The sequence below is a fragment of the Apus apus genome, chromosome 15 (genome assembly GCF_020740795.1).
Source record: "Apus apus isolate bApuApu2 chromosome 15, bApuApu2.pri.cur, whole genome shotgun sequence".
Classification (NCBI taxonomy): domain Eukaryota; kingdom Metazoa; phylum Chordata; class Aves; order Apodiformes; family Apodidae; genus Apus; species Apus apus.
The window spans coordinates 1794267-1812584 of record NC_067296.1 but is presented as its reverse complement, the minus strand read 5'-3'; the positions used below and the strand labels follow the sequence as shown (position 1 = coordinate 1812584).

The window sequence follows — 18318 nt, the reverse complement described above, 5'->3', positions numbered from 1 at the left end:
GCAGTGGAAACGAGGAGAGGATTTTTGAGATTGCATAATGTGTATTTCATACTTAGTAATTGCTTAAATAAAGTTTCCATTCAAATAAAGGGCCTTGCACTTGAGAAAGAGCTGCAGAAAGGGAGATGCAAAAGGACAACCCACCGTGGGCCCTGTTAGCAGAGGCAGAAGGACCACCAGTCAAGCAGGTCTTGTGGCACCAGGGCTCACTTGATTAAAGTATCACCCCCTACCATCATGTTGTAGCTCCAGACTCATTCCTCACCCCTTGTCCTGGCATCACACCCTTGATTCTCAATACAAGACCTATTTGGTTGCAGTGAAGAGCAGCCTTTCCTCCCAGTCACTGACCCTTTCCTCCCAGTCATTGACTCACCCAATGAAGGACGATGCCCAAGGAGAAAGGAGTAAAATTCTTGTAGCATTATCTGTACCTTTCTTTTCTGGGAGTACTCTAGTACTGCACACGGGGTCTCCTGGGTCTTAGACAATAGAAGTTTATATATGAGGTATGTCAGTACAAGGGAGCATATGAAGTGGCAGCACTCAGCCCATTTGTCATTGCATTGGAGAGGGAGGAAAAAAAATATAACCCTTTCAAAGTAACACCCCTGCCAACCTGCTTTGGGTGTCCAACATATGTAAGACCTCACACATAGAATCATAGAACATGTTGGAAGAGACCTGCGAAGGTCATCTTGTCCAACCCCCTTGCAATGAGCTCCAACGAGATCAGATTGCTGAGAGCTCATCAAGCCTGACAGATTTATATCAAAAGAAAGCAGGACCAGCATGTTGAAAATACAGAGCAGAGAAGGCCTGTAACAAGGCCTGTGGTAAATGCTTTTGGGGGCTCGTTTTTAGGGCAGTAGAAGAGAACACGAGCATGTCCTGCCGTTCCTGCTGCCCCAAGGTTGATGTTACAGGGCCAGGAGACCTCAAAGCACCACCAGCTTTTGCAGTTCCCTCCTTCCTTTCGTTTTAAGGAGTCGATGTACAGCACTTCAGCTAAGACTTCCCCAGGCTGGAAGTGCATTCTCCTCAGCTACACACCTAGGGTGAGTAAATTATTTAACGGAATTATTTGCTTTTCTTGCTAAATTGTTCATACTGTTGGGGTTTTTTTAAATCACTTCCTTAAATTACAACCAAGTATTTCAGGAAGAACTGTGGGTGTGCAACGGGTTTATTTAGCCAGCTAAAATGAAAATACGGGGGGCGGGGGGGGGCAGAGAAATCTGTGCTTTAAGCACATTTATACGTGTGCATAAATAGAAATATATCATCTGCTTTAAAACTAATTGCCCTGGTCAGTTCAAACATGAAGGGTAATATGCACTCCCTAGTTTTAGTGAGAAAAGAAATGAACACGTTAAAAAAGGAGACAGCAAGTTTTAGTCAAATGAAAATACTAATTTCTGCAGCTCCACTTCATTGGCAAGATAGTGTTTTCTTTCTGCTTTTCAGATTTAGAGCTTTGTCTCATACCAGCTTCAAAGTCCTTACATTATAGGGGAAACATTTTCTTCATTGTGGAGAGTTAAGTCTTGTTTTCTGTTTCAGGACTGATTTCACTGAATGTTAGATTATCGGGTTTTTTAAGGCATTTCCCCAAATTTTACATGACCTTCTTCCAGTACCAGCAACAATTATTTATCAACATTATACAATGTATCTGTTTAGATTTATACAAGGTATTTTTATAACGTACAGAAAATCCTGAAACCCGTAAATACCCTCACGGCATTAACCAGGACCAGATGTCTGCTGCCTTTCTTGTGCAGAAAATAAGGTAGGAGCTCTGAATATTTGAAGAATCTAACTAATAGGGCTTTAAACATGATGCTGCACACAGGTTTGTGGCTCTCACACAAGCACTGAGAAAGTTTTATGCTTTAAGATGAATTCTAGCAAGGTTCTGAGGACGTTCGCTCCGTTGGTTGAAGGAGGATGGAAAGCTCAGGTAATTTTTGTAGATAATTTAGTTAGATCAACAATCTTCATTTCTAGCAGCTTGAAGCTTTAAACGGCAGAAAAGAAAAAAATTAAAAGGAAGGAAAAATTATGGTGCTGCAGATTTTGTGAGGGATTTTTTTCCCCCCCTCCATTACTAAGTCCTTCGTAAAAAAACCCAACACAGTAACATTCCTGAGAGCTGCCCAAGAAAAAATGGTGCCATAGACAGAAATGTGGGAATATTAATTGAAAATTATGGGGTACTTAAAACTCCATTTCTAAGTTTAATTAGAAAGTGGATGGGGGGGAAGAACTACAATCCATTCAGGAGGTTCCAAAGTCCCAGCAGCACAGGCTGCCTCAGTGCCTCCTCACAGCCCTTAAATCACTGCCATGGGGAAAATGTTCCAACTGTAACAGGAACAAAGCTGTGAATGCAAATTAGCTATTTAAGAAAAAATGGCCTGGTCACAGCTATCACTTGGGCTTGTAATTTAAAATGCCAATCAAATATTGAAGCAGAAAATACTGAAGCATTTCCCAACCCTCGTCTCGACAGGACATGAGTACGTAGCGCATTTATTTGCCATTTGGAGGCACAGTGACACCCTGTGTATTTGATCTGCAGGAAGCAGGAGCACAGCAGGTACTTCAAAGACTGCCAAAAATCCCATCCCTAAAAACATTCCCATCTTGAAGTCCCCAAAACCCTGTCAGAGGCACGATCAGGGCGGAATCGGACGCGACGAGCAGCACATCTAGAAAACCTGAGGGGCAGTGATCACCGTGCCTGCCACACTGATGTGTGTGTCCCTCTGGCCTCTTTCTTCCCTGCATTATTCCTGGTGCTCAGCTCTGCCCGTTTGCTCCTGCTGGCTTTATTCTCCAGACAAGTGAAGACACTTTTAACCAAAGGCACACCAACTAAAGCTTTACCACTGATTTCTATGAAAGCAGGAGCAAGGCAGCTGCATTTCTAGCACAAATTTAAAGTATTCATCTGCAGTTAAACCATTTTCTGACTAAGTATGAAAGAAAAAAAAAATTATTACACGTTCATGGGTGGTTGCCCTTATTAAATAGCCATTGTGAAAGGTGGTATGGATTAATTTAAGTTTTTCAAACACTCTTCTGCCTGGTATTGTTCCAATCCAAAAGCTTTGACAGTGTTAATATTTCTATGATCTCTGTATTTCCCTTCTCTGAGAATTAAAGCATTTAAATTGCCAGGCAAAACTGGGCCTCGTATTGGCCACAATGTTCTGAAAATTAGGGCAACAAGTGAAGAAATGGGGTCAAATCTGGCTGAAAGACTTGAGAGATCATGAGAGGGAACAACAACCGAGGTTTTTAATTCCCTGGCAATGAAACGGGGTGAGAGGAGCTGTTGGGGCAACAAGCAGAGTGTGTCAACGTGGTGGGGACAGGCTGGCAGGTTTAATGTTGCATAAACACAGCAGGAAATCTAGTCCCAACCTGTAAATCTAAAATTTAAAACCCTTAAGTTAAATTTAAATTATTTTTAATGAATTTTAACTAGATCTAGCCCTGTGTGTTGATTTTACTCCCTTCAACCACTTCCAGTGAACCAGCAGCTCTTCAGCCTCTCAGATTTGCGGATAAACCAAGAAACACCAGCCCTCTCAAGCCCAGAGACATTGTTCTGAGCTGATGTAGTACTAAAAAGTAATGAAACTATTTACAGTATTTTACTCCAAAGCATAAATCAGATCAATTTCCCTTGCATCCTTCACATGTGTCACTTCTCCAACCACTGTGATTCTCCCAATGTTCCCCAAACATGCCCCTCTTCTCCACTGCTAATTACAGAAAATCCTAATTTTCTAGCAGTGCAGCTCCACAGAACCAGCAGCAGGAGACACACCACTGCTCTCAACCTGCCTTCCACTGATTTCTGCAAAGCCAGGTGTGCATCAAGTGGCTCTTGCTGAGATTTTTGTAACATTTGTCCCCACACAAAAGCAAGAAGTAGATCAGATTTAATCCGTTTAGCCCAGTGGTCTCTTTTCAGGAATTATCAGGACCTCATATTTAGGAGAATGAGGAACCTCACTGAGATATGATAGCCCTTCTGCAGGGGAACTCATCCATGGATGACTGTATTGTTCAAACCTCATCCTATCATGAAATTTCAGACACTTCATTACCCTATTTTTAATTATTTTTATCCATTTTCTCATGGATGGATAAGGATTTTTATGCCTGTAATGATCTGTTCCCTTTTTAAAATACTAGGTGTACAAGCTGCAAATTGCTACTCTGAGAAGGACTTTTGGCAAAGAGGTAGTGGATCAAAACTGGAAGAGGAGAGATTTAGATGAGACATGAGGAAGAAATTCTTCCCTGTGAAGGTGGTGAGACCCTGGCCCAGGTTGCCCAGGGAAGCTGTGGCTGCCCCATCCCTGGCAGTGTTGAAGGGCAGGTTGGATGGGGCTTGGAGCAGCCTGGGCTGGTGGGAGGTGTCCCTGCCCATGCAGGGGGTTGGAACTAGATGATCTTCAAGGTCCCTTCCAACCCAGACCAGTCCGGGATTCTGTGAGGAGGGAGAAGAAATTAAAAGGAGATGGAGCAGATGACAAAATGAGGGGAACTGACAGAAAGCAAAAAGGATGGATATTAATTATTAAAAAATAGGGTGGATAAAGGAAAGAGAGAAAGGAGATCCTGAAAACACAGCAATGAGAGGAAAGGGGAACAGCTGGATAGAAAAAGTGTGGAAAAACAAGTGTCACAGAAGAGTATGGTCCTGAGAGTACAGAAGAGGAGGAAGAAATGTCAAGATGTGCCAACTATGGAAAGAGAGAGAAAGGGGGAGAAGGAAAGGCAATATAAATGTTTCTTTTTATGGTAAACTTGCACCAGTAGAATATATGAGAAAACGGGGAGAAAATGAACACTGACTGAGAGCAAACAGAGAAGAGAAAGACAAATGGGGGCACACACCAAATTTTTCCCAAATGGCTGGTATTGAGAATGCAAACCAGCCTCCCCTTGTCATGTGTGACAACCTAGCCATGCTCCACAGGGACAGCTGAGGCTCATTTCCAAGCAGCACTGAACAGATCCTGGGAAGTCTCTGGGCTTTCTTTCTTTTTTAAATGAGAATATTAATTACATCCCATAAACATCAACAATGTAAAGAGATGTAAATTTGGTGCCTCAAGGCTGGAATAGAAGCTCTGAGCAGAATTTGACCCTGATGCAGATAACAATAGTATCTGAGAAACACATTTTCCTTTCTGGGAACTTCTGGACATTTGAAATGGTACAAAAGCAGAATTTTCCAAAGAAATGAAATTGTGATGCTACAAACTCCTGCACAGATCTCAGCACATGAAGTTTTGTAGTTTAAATTCTTTCAATTGGGAAGCTCATGTGATAACAACTCTGAACATTCTAAAATGCAACAAGTTCTACCCCTGTGTGTGCCCCTTTGTGCACCTCAGCCAACACCACGGGGGCAACACAAGCAGAGAACAGCGAGTGACAAGCATCTGTGCTTCCAAAGCCTCAGGAATATTTGATGTCCATGCAAGCCTGCCTTCCTCCTGCTCGTCTAGGTTTCTTCTCACAGCTACTTGTGGCACCACACCGTTATTTTTGCTCATGGTGTTGGTCTCCATCTGGTCCCTCAAATATTGCATCTCAAGAAGCTCCTGGAGACATTCAAGTAACTCACAGAAGACACAGTTTTGCCCACGCTTCCAGTTGCTGGACAGATCTTTCCTTCAGGCTGGAGCTCTCTTGGTGGGTAATCCCCAAGTGCTCCAGGATCCAAGCTGAGGTTTTGGGAACTTTTTGGAAAAGCAGAAGCTGAGCACTGTGCACTTCCCTCAGTAGGAGCAGAAATCCTCAGGTGTTCCTTGGTGGTTTTGCCCATAGATTAACACTGAACATGGGAGTTTCTGAAAACTTTTTGGTCTGTGCTGTTTTGGTCTGTGACAACAGCTGAGCAACATTCAAACTGAATTTAGTTATTTCAATTGATGTCATAAAATTTAGGAGAGGGTGTCTAACCTGCAGGTCAAATCAAATGGAGAAGCTAAGTTTCAATTATACCCTCAAGGGATTCCAAGCAAAATGGGCTCTGTATGTATCCTTGCCCCAGGTGTCCCAGTCTTCCCTTGTACAAGCCATGTCATTATATAAATGCTTAACAAACAACTAATTATCTGTGTAGCACCTTGCTGAGTCCTTGGGCTGTTCTGCTGGCTTGCAAAGCACTGAGGCTTGGCCAAAAATGGCTGGTTTCACCTTAAAAACTTAGCTCATACGGCAGCAGCACGTCCCTTAAAGGACATTAAAAGTGTGCTGCAAACGTGCAGGTCAGTTCCCCTTTTCATTTCCCTTTTTCATGTTAAACGTTTAATTATTGCTTCTTTGAAGGCACTTGGACATTTTCATTTGACAATATCAGGGCAGAGAATGGGAAAAAAGTGCTTCTTCAGATTTTGTTGCAAAAAGAGGTGTCTTGGTTGCAGAAAGTTTCTTTATAAAGTTATTCAATTTGAAGCCTAAATATGTTAACAGCCCCACTTCACCCTGGTGAGGTTTAATTAAAGTGCTGAAAATCTACATTAGTGCTGTTCACTGCAGCCCTAAAACTCCTTAGTGTTTTACTTGCAGAGGGATATCATATGGCTATGGTATATAATTTCTTCCATGAAAAGCTGAGTTTGGGTCAGATTTTATGCTCTGATTCCAATTATCTCCATGTAAACCTAATTGCTGCATCATGACTGAAGTAAAACTACTTTGGACTCTGCAAGAAAAAAAATACAACCTTGAATCAGGAAGTCACACGAACCCACAGTCACTTTAAAGTGTTTGAGTAACTTCCTTCACTTCAGATAATTACCCATGTACTTAAAACACATGTTCATGTGCATTTTTTCCCCCTGGAGTCTCACAGTGTTTGTGTCAAGTCCTTTTTTAAACTGCGTGACCATGGTCTGGTCATTGCTCTGTTTCCCTGAGGAAGTGGAGAACTGAAGCTGTGACACTGGAAAGGCAAAGCCCCAGCAGTAAAAAGTAAGACAAGAAAAAAGAAAATATAGCTTTTCATGGAAAATAAAGAAATAAAACCAGCCTACTTATGGACTAGAGGCTTCCTCAGAAATCAGTCATGAAAGATACCCAGGACAATCACAAGAGCACAGCATTTTAAACCAAGCAAATAACTGGCCCTAGTCAGTGAAGAGATAATGTACTAGAGAGAAACAGCCTCTTGGCTCCCTCTCTGAAGAAATCTGGGATGAAATAAGGTGGGAAGTGAAAGATTTTTCAAAATCTGCAAAAAGGAGGGTCTGCTCTAGAGAGCACTCAAAAAAAAACCCAAACAAAACAACCCTTCACAATCTGTTAGTGCCTTAAATCAGAAGAAATATTGATTTTCAGCTTTTGATGCCTACGAGCTCTTTCAGCATGGGGACTGTGAGGAAGGATTCCAGCCCCAAAGCAGCAATTCCCAGGGCTCCAGCTTTTCTGCAAATGTTTCGAGTCCTGCAAAGTCAGCTCATGTTACCTTAGTGGTGTTTTCTCACCACAGCTACCACATTTTGGGAGGTCTGTGGAGAACAACAGTAACAACAACAACAAAAAAGGACCCAAAAGGGGTATTATTTCCAACCCAGAAAGAGTCCTGAGGGAGCACCACAAAAACTGTCTTTATAAAAAGCCAGGCTTGTTAATCACACAGAGCCGTGCAAAGGGGCTGCAGTTTTGTTTCCCTCCATCATCTTTTTTTCATGCAAACATTCTCGAGGCTGTTAAAACAAATTTGATCTTTCGGCTTCCAAAAAGCAGCTGATGCTTTTTCATTTATTCCAATCTGCAGCTTTTGGTGCCCTGGGCTGCAAACACGAGTCCTATTATCAGAGACTAAAGAGTTCAACGATGACTGGTTTCTAGCTGTGTCCTTGCACAGACCTCCCCCCCCCCCAGTGCACACATGACATGCACATGGCTGTAAAATAGCCAGCAGAAACTATTACTACACCATTTAATGTATAGTTAAACCCTTGAAATCATAAAGGGGCATTTTATATGTTTTAAATAATTGTGCCCACCTTCCGCTCAGCTCATCTGGTTTTGTACACACAGTTACCAAGCTGAGGGAAGGAGCTTTTCCTCCCCTGTGTTCTTACTTTTTGGTACTCCACAAGATTTTCTCATTTAAGTGGAGCTAATGAGGGAAAAACTCTGCTGTTCTCATGCCTAGGAAACTGCTGAGGAGCTGCTCATGCACATGCCCAGCATTTATAATTACCTTTCTAAGGAGTGGGACTCCCAGAGACAGAGATTTGCAGTAATAAGCCCTAAACAAGTGCTAAAATGCACAACAGTTTGTTGTGGGGCTTTTTCTATCAGTGGGTCTTTCCTGTTATGCACCTTTGTCTACCTGAGGGACAGAAAAAAAAAAACAAAACAAGCTGCCACCAGCTGAAATTGTCTCTGCCCGGGTCAGGGCTGCCCTGATGGGCTTTAAATGGGGAGAAACAGGAGGGGCTGGGGGTCTGCTTCCCACCAGATTTTTTGTCAGAGGAAAAGGGAAAGAGAAAAGGAGGGAATCAAGCAAACACACACACACACACAAAAAAGAGCCAATACAGAAAAGAAAAAAGAAAAACACAAAAAGAAAAAAAAACAAAAAAAGCACAAAAGGAAGACTGAAAAAAAAAAAAAGAAAGGGGGGGGGGGGGGAAAGCACTGAGAAGAAGTCTTGGGGAGGAGGTGATACTTAAAAGCAGGCTGCTCAGCAGCCCAACAGCAGTAAGGACAACTCCAAAAGCTTTGCCTGGACGCTCTGCAGAGCAGGGCGAGGAGCTGCAGCCGCCCGCCCAGAGCCCGATGCCGGGGACAGCAGCGCCTGGCGCGGTAGGACCCTCTGCCCCTGGGACTTCCCTGCTCCATGGCACCGCAGATCTGTCTTTCCTTCACTCTCCGACCAGCCCTGCTCACCTCTCTGGGAAGCAGAGAAGCTGTAAAACTCTCTTTGCTTTCCTTTTTTACCTTTTTGCTCTTTCTTTTTATTCTCTTCTGTTTTCTGTTCAACTATTTCTCCAGCGTCGCTCGCGGTTCCGACTGGTTTGGTTCTGTTTGATGCATCTGCCTCTAAAACTTCTTGTTGCAAATCTTGCTTTTTAGCTTCGTCTGCTTGTATCTAAGCAGAGTATTCTCCAAATTTACTTTAAATAATCTCTAGACACTCTTTGATTGTGTGATTTCAATCTTAAAGTGTGTTTCCCGAGCTGTAATGTTTTACACTGCTTCGGTTGATGAGCTAAATTATCTTTCTTCCAAGATGCACAAATAAAATCAGCATATAATACTGAAGTACATTTTTTTTTCCATTTTCTGAAGCTTTTCTAACTCCTGAAAGATTTAAGGGGTTTGCTTTCATGTGCTTTGGGAGTGATAATACTTCTCTTCAGACTCTTTTTCTAACTTACATTGTAAATTCGCTCTACAAAATGTCACCAAAAATAACTCTGCATGACATAGTGTAGTGTCCATAACAATATCTAATTTTGTGCCAGTTCAGCAAGCAACTGTTGCTTCACACAGTTAAGAAAATAGGGATTTGAGAAGCAGTTTCTGATTACCAGTTGCAAGACCAGCATTTTTTCTTCAGTCTCTTAATTTCTCCAGCAATTCTATCGATTTTATAGCAGCTGCACTTGCTAGGGAATGAACAATTGCATCCTTCATTTTATTGTGTCTATTATTTTCTAAAGTGGATGCATTTCTTACCATTTTAGCCTACATTTTCCCCCACTTTTTTGTGTCACAGAACCCTCTTTTCCTTTGGCAAACCGAGCAGGGAGAGCTCAGCCAGTGCCCAGGAGGCTTTGTTGATTCACACGCGCTTTCGGAGCCATCTTCGTAGTATCAGAAACACTTGGACTGACACAGGAAGAGTTTCCCAGGGGGATTATTTGCCTGCAGAGTTTTCCCCCCTTTCCCCTTCCAAGTTATGTGCATTTTCTTCCGATAGCTGAAGTCTCTCCAGGCCACATTTGGGGCAGTTTTAGTCACAATCTCTCTCGACAAGATCTTTGGAGGCCATTGAGTGTTTGGAGGGGAGAAATTCCTGGTGGTTTTGGTGATTGGTTTTGGGTGGTTTTTGTTTGTCAGGTTTGTTGTTGTTGTTCGTTTTGATTTGTTGTTGTTTGTTTTGAATTGTTGTTGGTTTGGTGATGTGGGGTGGTTTTTTTAAGAACTTGTTCTTTATTTGACTTTCCAAATACTGATCTTGCCCTTCCCTGTGCATCTCCCACAAATTCTTCTCTCTCCTCCACAGAAGCAGGCTCAGAAAGATTTCCTGGGGGCTCCAGCCCAAACACAAAAATACACAAATGATCACAGATAAGGAAAATAAAGAGGGGGAAATGGTGTTTTTCCTGCACATGAGAAAAAACAATTCACAGAAGGCTGAAGAATAATTTTGCCAGCTTGAATGTAGTTTTTTATCTTTAGTTATTACCTTTAATCTGTTACACATGGGCTCCTAAATAGAGCTACACAAATTAATTAGCCCCCAGAAATTTGCAGAGTAAAGACCTAGTAAAACCTTTAACTATCTAGTTAACACCTTGTTAACTAAGCCTGTGTGCTCAAGTGCTGTACATACTTGCAGAGAAGAAATTCTGCATCACTACTTGATTCTTCTAGTTTTCACATTTCTTAAATGCAGCAAATTTGCTGGAAAAGCCCACTGGCTTTTGAAGAGCACTTCCTTAGGAAATATTCCTCAAATGACATGATTTCTCTTCAGTCTTCTTTGACTTGGGTAAAGTTTTTGAGTTTTTGAGTTTGAGCTGTAAGGCCCCAGAAGGCAGCACTGCTCAGAAGTGCTCACTGCACCTTTTGCATTTGCTTCTGCCTTTTTAAAATCCTCATGCCAGGAAAAAAAAAAAAACCTGAGGTGTTTCTGACCTACAAACACTGAGGAAGACATTACACTAATGATAGTGTTTAATCAAGCACTTCAAATCCGTTCAGTCTGATTATTTGAACTGCTTGGCAAAGCAGTCATCCTGTTTTCAGCCTGTCGATGGAAGCAGCCCAGGTAGAAGGGTCTCAGGTGGGTGCACAGGTGTGAGGTTGTTTCTGCCCTTCCTGCAGGGTGCACTTTGGGGTGGGTTTTGCTGTGACCTTTCACAGCTGCCTGTGCCCAATGTTTCCTGTCCCAGAGTGAAGCAGCCCAGGCATGGATGGATGCTCTTCAGGGGAGACCCTCAGAGGAGGCTGCAGCTGGTTCCTGGGGCTCCTGGGGGTGGTAACACCTTTGCTTAGAAGAAAAATGCTGAAGGTGACAACCCTGCTGCAGGGAACCCCTGCAGGGAACCCCACTGGGACACAGGAGAAAATGAAACAAAGCTCCTGTGGAGCAGATCGAGTTCACTCCTGTGATCAGATCAGCCCAGGAGTCAGAAACAATCCAGACAGGCACCTTTCTGAGCCCAAACCAGGCAGAATTTGAACACTTTCCTTTTTTTTAAAACAAAACTTCAGGCAGATCATGTGAAAGCAACAGACTTTGTATTTTATAGGACACAATGCATGAAAGGAATAAGTTCACTGCAGTTACTAGATATTTTAGATATTACTTCAAGATAAATGTATATAAATATTATTGAGGAGATTCACCCTGCACTTTTATTCATTTGCATGTTGAATTTCAAAGCTTGTTCTAGTGGATTTCTAGTTTAAGTTTCTGGAATAGGGCTTTACTAGGTCTGCCTCTCTGCAAATTAATATGATTCCTTTTCCTAGGGTCAAATAGGTTTCAGAGATCCTAGATTTAAAAAAAAAAACCCAAAACACTGCAAGATAAAAAAGCACAGGTCAAGTTGGCAGGAAAAGCATAAAAGCACTTTGTTCCCAGCATGTCCTAGCTGAAGTGAACATCCACACTCCTGGCACAGATCGATGTGTAAGATCATAAACAAAACTGGAGGTCTAATCAGTTAGCACAAAACACAGGCAGTGAGGGAGTTTCCAGCAATTTTGTATTTCTTAGTAAAAATTAAAGATGGATAGATTTAAGCTCCTGTACTAGAAATCCTGTGTTGGCCTTGGGATGGACATTCTCAAGTGCAGTTCTCACTAAACCTTTGTCATCTTGCCTGAAAGCCCTTCTGGCACCTCATCCTCCCTCCAACCCTGCCAAGTATGTTTAGGAACTGAGGCTCTCCACAGTTTCTCTTTGTTATTAAAGCAGTTGAGCCTCTAGAGCTCTTTTTGGACATGTTTTCCATCCCTTTGATCATTTGTACAGTTTATCCAAGCTCCTGCCACTCAATGAGTGGTGTTCTTAGAGTGTCTTCCAGAAATAGCCACACCAGTCTCCAATAAATGTGCTCTCCTCTGTTGAAGTTGGTCCTGTTTCCTCACTCCTTTGGAGTTTCCAGAACAGTATTCCCCACCCTGAATGTACAATATTCAATTTTTTTTTCTTAGATGTTTGACCATGATTTATTTTTTTTCCATTCTTAGAACTCATGGTTTTTTTCCTATGGGGAGTTTGTCAGCTTACACATATCTTCCAGACATGTACCTTCATCATTCTTTCCCACTTCTGGGCCACAGATGGATTTCAAATATCTCATAACTCATGTCCTATCAAACAACAAAAAAACCCAGCTACAGCTCTTTTTTGGGGAGGGAATTTTAACAAGGTCTTAGTGAGAGGACAAGGGAGGATGGATTCAAACTGGCAGAGGGGAGATTCAGATTAGACATGAGGATAAAATTCCTCACTATGAGGGTGGTGAGAGCCTGGCCCAGGTTGCCCAGGGAAGCTGTGGCTGCCCCATCCCTGGCAGTGTTGAAGGGCAGGTTGGATGGGGCTTGGAGCAGCCTGGGCTGCTGGGAGGTGTCCCTGCCCATGCAGGGGTTTGGGGCTGGTTGATGTTTAAGGTCCCTTCCAACCCAAGCCATTCTATGATTCTTAGATGTCTTCATTATAATGTAGAAGCCAGTTTGTTCCTACACAGACAAACAGAACAAAACCCAGGACAACAGAGGCCTCACAGTGAACACAAATAGGAAATCCCACCTGTGTCTGCAAAGCCCGTATCTGGTCACGTGTAGGAAGGGAGTGATGTCAAAAAAAGCCCTGTCTCCCAGTCAAAACAATATTCAAGCTCTTACAAGGTAATAATGTGATAAGTATTTCAGATAATTGTTTTTTCTGGAAAGCAAACACAGAGCAACAATAGCTTCACAGCTTCCTCTTTCCTACAGCCTTGACATAGAGACACTCACTTTGCCATTTCCCACCTTCTGAGAACATTCCTGTCCTCCTGGAGGCAGCTCCCTAGAGCTGGAAAGAATTCTAACTGGTATTTCTCCCACATGAGCTAGGAGAAAGACTCAAGCTCTTAAAGAGTGTTTTATGAAGTGCCCCAAATCCCAGTGCAAAGGCAGGAAAACGTTTCAGTCAATGAAGGAGCCCACCCCTGAGTTTCAAACAACCTGAGGACCAGGAGGACACTGCTTTAAAGCCATTTTTAAAGGATAAAAAGCCATAAAAGATGCTGATGTTCACAAAAATAAATCAGAATATTATAATTATTTTGTAATCTGTGGCAGGCAGATAAAATTCTGAGTTGGGCCTGTAGAGTGCACTGGAGACAAGCCCTCCTGAGGAGCATCCCCACTGTCCATCCCCGCAGCAGAGGAACTTAAACCAAAAATAACAGCACAGAAAAGGCCAAAGTTTTCAAAATAACTATTCCCTTCACTACTAGAGTACTAAAATACAGTATTAAAAGTCTTTAAATATATTAATAAAAAGACTTTACCTTTCATGAGTCCATCAGAAGACAGGTCCTGAAGTTGTCAACTGGTCTAAACACATTGCCACCAAACTGCTCATGTGCTGCCTGATGAACAGGGAGCATCTCTTGTGGAGATAGACACTCAGCACTGAGAGAGGAGCAATCCTTCCCCTGGGGCCCTTCAAGCAGGAACCCAGGAGTCCTTCTGGAGTTGGTGGGTGGGTAGATTTACTGATTGATTGATTGACTGATTGATTGATTGATTGATGTACCCACCCATCCATCCACCCACCCATCCAACTAACCAACCAACCAACTAACCAACCAACCAACTAACTAACCAACCAACCAACTAATCAACTAACCACAACCCCCTGGTTTTATCCCATACAGCTGGAATCACTTGCTCCTTGATGGAAGGTGAAACAAGCAGTTTGAATCAGGTGCTGCCTGTGAAGCTGGGTGAGGGGCTCACTTGCAATGAGACATGAAGTAGCATTGTCTTGACTCAGGTTCTGGGAAAAAAAGTGGAGTAGAAAACAGATAACGTGATTAAAAATAGCTGGAGTGGAGCAAGGAGGTTGTTTGGCCTCAGCAAGGCTGCTAAGGGAGCTCTGCATCTGCTTCCATGGAAAAAATAAGAAAACTGACCAGAAGAGCCACGTGGTTAACTGAAGAATTGGGAGAAAAGTCATTTATACTTCAGAGTTCTATGGGCTCAACCTGTTCACCTGAGCTGGAAGTGTGTTAGGAAGCTTCCAGCTCATCCAGAAAGCTCTCAGCAGAGGAATGGTCTTCCTTGCTTTGGAAACCTGTATCTCCACTAGAGTTTTGCTCTCCTAGGTTTTTAGCAGCACATTGTTTGCCCAGCCCTGATGTTGGAGCTTGGGGCTACTTTCTCCAAACCTCTCCTAAATCACCAGCTCAATAATCACTTTTAAATCCATTGTAAACATACAGTAACCAGCACAATAGCTTTCTTGCAGGCAGTATCCATGAAAAAATTTGCAAGAACCACATCATTTGTACAGATCACTACAACCAGGCATTAAAATTATTGACTGGCTCTGCCTCTTCCCCTGGAGTAGAACAACCCTCATCAGTCTGAGTTGTTTCTTTTGACATGACTTCTGCCTAAGTATCTCTGTTATTACAGTCTGGTTTCAAAATTCCCTACATCCTGAAAGAGGGCACCAAACATCTGTATGAAAACTGGGGCAGGGTTCCAAACCTTTTGTCTCAGGTGCACCATCACACTGGGTCGTTTTTAAGAGAGTGCAGATTTGTCTGCTTTGGGGTTGTTGATTTTTAAATCTGTGTTAGTTTTGAATATGAGCAGTAGCAGAGTGACTGAAAAACCTGTGTCTAATTCATTGCTAAATATCTCTGACTTGGGACACTGAATCATTAACTCCAGGCAAGCTATTCCAGTCCTTCCCTACCCTGGCCATTGGAAACGTTTCCCGTAGGTCTCATCTCAACCTTTTTTCCTCTGTTTCAAACCTCTGCTTGTTGTCTGGTCCCTCCTGAGCCAAGAATGCAGGATCTGAGCAGAATGGGGTGGCTCCAAATGAGGGCAGCAGGGCAAGGGGTGTAACTCAGAGTTTTAGGACCTGGGACAGACAAGTTTTTCTGCTAGTAGGACTCTTCCTTTTTAGTCCAAACACAGCTAATCTCTGAACACCAGTGAGTCTTGGCTTCCAGCTGCCCTAAAGAGAGCTTCTCACCTGAAACTGGAGCACAGTGGACTCAGCTGAAGACCCTCATGTGGAAATTTATTGGCTTCCTTCTCAGCCCATCTGAGCTCAAGTGGTTTTGGACTAAGCAGGGTGGTATTTGCCCCAGTTACAGGGGGTTGATAGAGAAGTGTAGCTGCAGAGAGAAAAATAAGCACACGGTGGTTGGGAAGAGTCTGTGCTGAGCTCTCCCTCCCTTGCATACACACACAGAGTTAAAATTACTGCAGTTACACAAGTCTACAAAAATAATGCAAACAGCATCTGGAAATCAGGGATTTTAAATACACAGGCCAAATAACAAACCTAACATTGCTCCTCCTGCACATGGGCAATCTTTTTAGATTGGCCATGTGCCCTGCTTGTCTGTCCTAACTGCTCTGAAGCCACCAAGGAGCTGGGGCCATCAGCAGGGATGATGCAGCTGCACGACCTTTGCAACTGCAGCTGCGTGTGCTCATCAGACACAGAGCCAGGAAAGGCTCAGCTTCCTCCCAGTGCCAAATTGTGGCTGTTCTTAACACGAACAGACTGCAGAGGGTGTCATCAGCTTCATGGTGATGCTTGTGTAACACAGCAGAATCCCAGACTGGTTTGGGTTGGAAGGAACCTTAAAGATCATCCAGTCCCACCCCCTGCATGGGCAGGGACACCTCCCACCAGCCCAGGCTGCTCCAAGCCCCATCCAACCTGCCCTTCAACACTGCCAGGGATGGGGCAGCCACAGCTTCCCTGGGCAGCCTGGGCCAGGGTCTCCCCACCCTCACACTACAGAATTTCCTCCTCATGTCCAACCTCAGTCTCCCCTCTGCCAGTTTTAATCCATCCCCCTTGTCCTCTCCCTCCCTGCCCTTGTCCCAAGCCCCTCCCCAGCTTTCCTGGAGCCCCTTCAGGCCCTGGAAGGTGCTCTAAGGTCTCCCTGGAGCCTTCTCTTCTCCAGGCTGAACACCCCCACTCTCCCAGCCTGTCTCCAGAGCAGAGCTGCTCCAGCCCTTGGATCATCTCTGTGGCCTCCTCTGGCCTCTCTCCAGGAGCTCCGTGTCCTTCCTGTGTTGGGAGCTCCAGAACTAAACCTCCTGCAGGCACTTGGCCCCAGCAGGGGGGAGCTCCATGTGCTGCCATCAGCCCAGGCTCTGTGCAAGACTCTGGCTCAGGCAGCAGGAGCAGAGGGTCCCTCCTGGCTGGCAGCACTTTGGGCAGCCTGACGAAACCCCTGAGCAGAAGGTGGGTGACCACTGAACTTCCAGTTCTGGCTCCAGGGTAATCTCTGGAAAGCCTACAGGAAAATCTGTAGGCTGGAGGAGAAACTTAGGTGATTGCACTAAGACATTAGAGGAGAACTAGAAAAACAGTCCCAAACATCAGTGTAAAAGAATACAAGACTTGGACCTAAATTTATGTGACATTTGAAAAAGGTTGATTTTCAGCTCTAGAAGTGTCTAAAGTCACAGGGCTTATTTTTTAAACCAACCAGGGTTTTATTTTGCCACCCTGACTGTGGGCTTTGCATTTTATTTTCAATGAGCCAAAATGCAAAGGTTGAACATGAAATAATGAGTGAAATGTCAGACTGGAACTGACTCTCAAAACATGGAACCCGTTTTTTACAATCATGGGCAATTTCTTAACACTCAGTCAGAAAAGTTTAGTTAAGTTAGAATGAAAAATACCCAGAAAATAAGGATCCAAGTGGGAGTTTTAGATATTTCCTCTGGCTCTGACACAAAATAAATAATATTTTAAAAAATAGATAGTGAAATGAAGAGATATTGAGTCTTATAAATATGTGACCATGTTCAGGACAAATTCAATGGCTGTTGTGGCTTGTGTAAAATGCAGCTGTGCAAGGATGGTTATAGTTAGGTAGAAGGGATCCATAGGAAATGAAATCTGAATTCCTGCTTTAATATCAAAACTCCTTGGGAAGTGGGATTGACATTGTCCTCATAGCTTCCAGAACAGCTGAGTCTGGCATCACTCAACTGCTGCAGTAATAATGAATACAAGTGGTTTGAAGCAGCTGCAAACAGCTGGGCTGGCAGTAGCCAAGGGAGGGATCTCCAGGCAACCTGGAGGTAGTTTTGGTCCTACAGGGAGCTGGACTGAAAGGAAGAGGAAAACTTGGGGTATTTTGAGGGTTTCCTGTCATGATCAGTAGGAGATAATCACAGAATCACTCTGGTTGGAAAGGACCTTTAAGATCATTGAGTCCAAGAATAACCTCACTCTACCACCCATTAACCAAACTCTACCAACCATTAAACCAACTCTACCAACCATTAAACCAACTCTACCAACCATTAACCCAGCTCTACCAAGTCCAGGGCTTAAACCATGTCCCTCAGCACCACATCTACAGGTCTCCTAAACACCTCCAGGGATGGGGATTCAACCACCTCCCTGGGCAGCCTGGGCCAGTGTTTCATTACCCAGATGTGTGGAAAAGCCTTTTTGATGGACCCCACACTGAAGGTCAGAGGGAGGGGGTGGGTGTAAGCTTCAGGAGACCCACTGCACCCCACTTCATCATTGCTGTGGGTGGTGAGGCCATGAAAGGGCTTTTGCTGTGATGATCACTGGCCGTGGGGTGGTGAGGTTGTGGTTGTGTTTGGGTGGAATCACAGCATCACAGCATCACCAAGGCTGGAAAAGACCTGTAAGATCATCCAGTCCAGCCTATGACCAACACCACCACATCTCCAGACCAGGGCACCAAGTGCCACATCCAGCCTTTCCTGGAACACCTCCAGTGATGGTGCCTCCACCACTTCCCTGGGCAGTCCATCCCAATGTCTGATCACCCTCTCCATGGGGAAGTG

General features: G+C 43.8%; 1 protein-coding gene across 1 annotated transcript in view; it reads left to right on the top strand.

Annotated features, from left to right (window-relative positions):
• The first annotated feature begins 978 nt into the window (after positions 1–978).
• ASIP (agouti signaling protein) overlaps positions 979–18318 on the top strand; it is a 32160-nt gene continuing 14820 nt past the window's right edge. Inside the window, exon 1 of the mRNA XM_051632835.1 lies at positions 979–1058. The gene's annotated coding sequence lies outside the window, so the exon portion shown is untranslated. The remainder of the gene's footprint in view (positions 1059–18318) is intronic.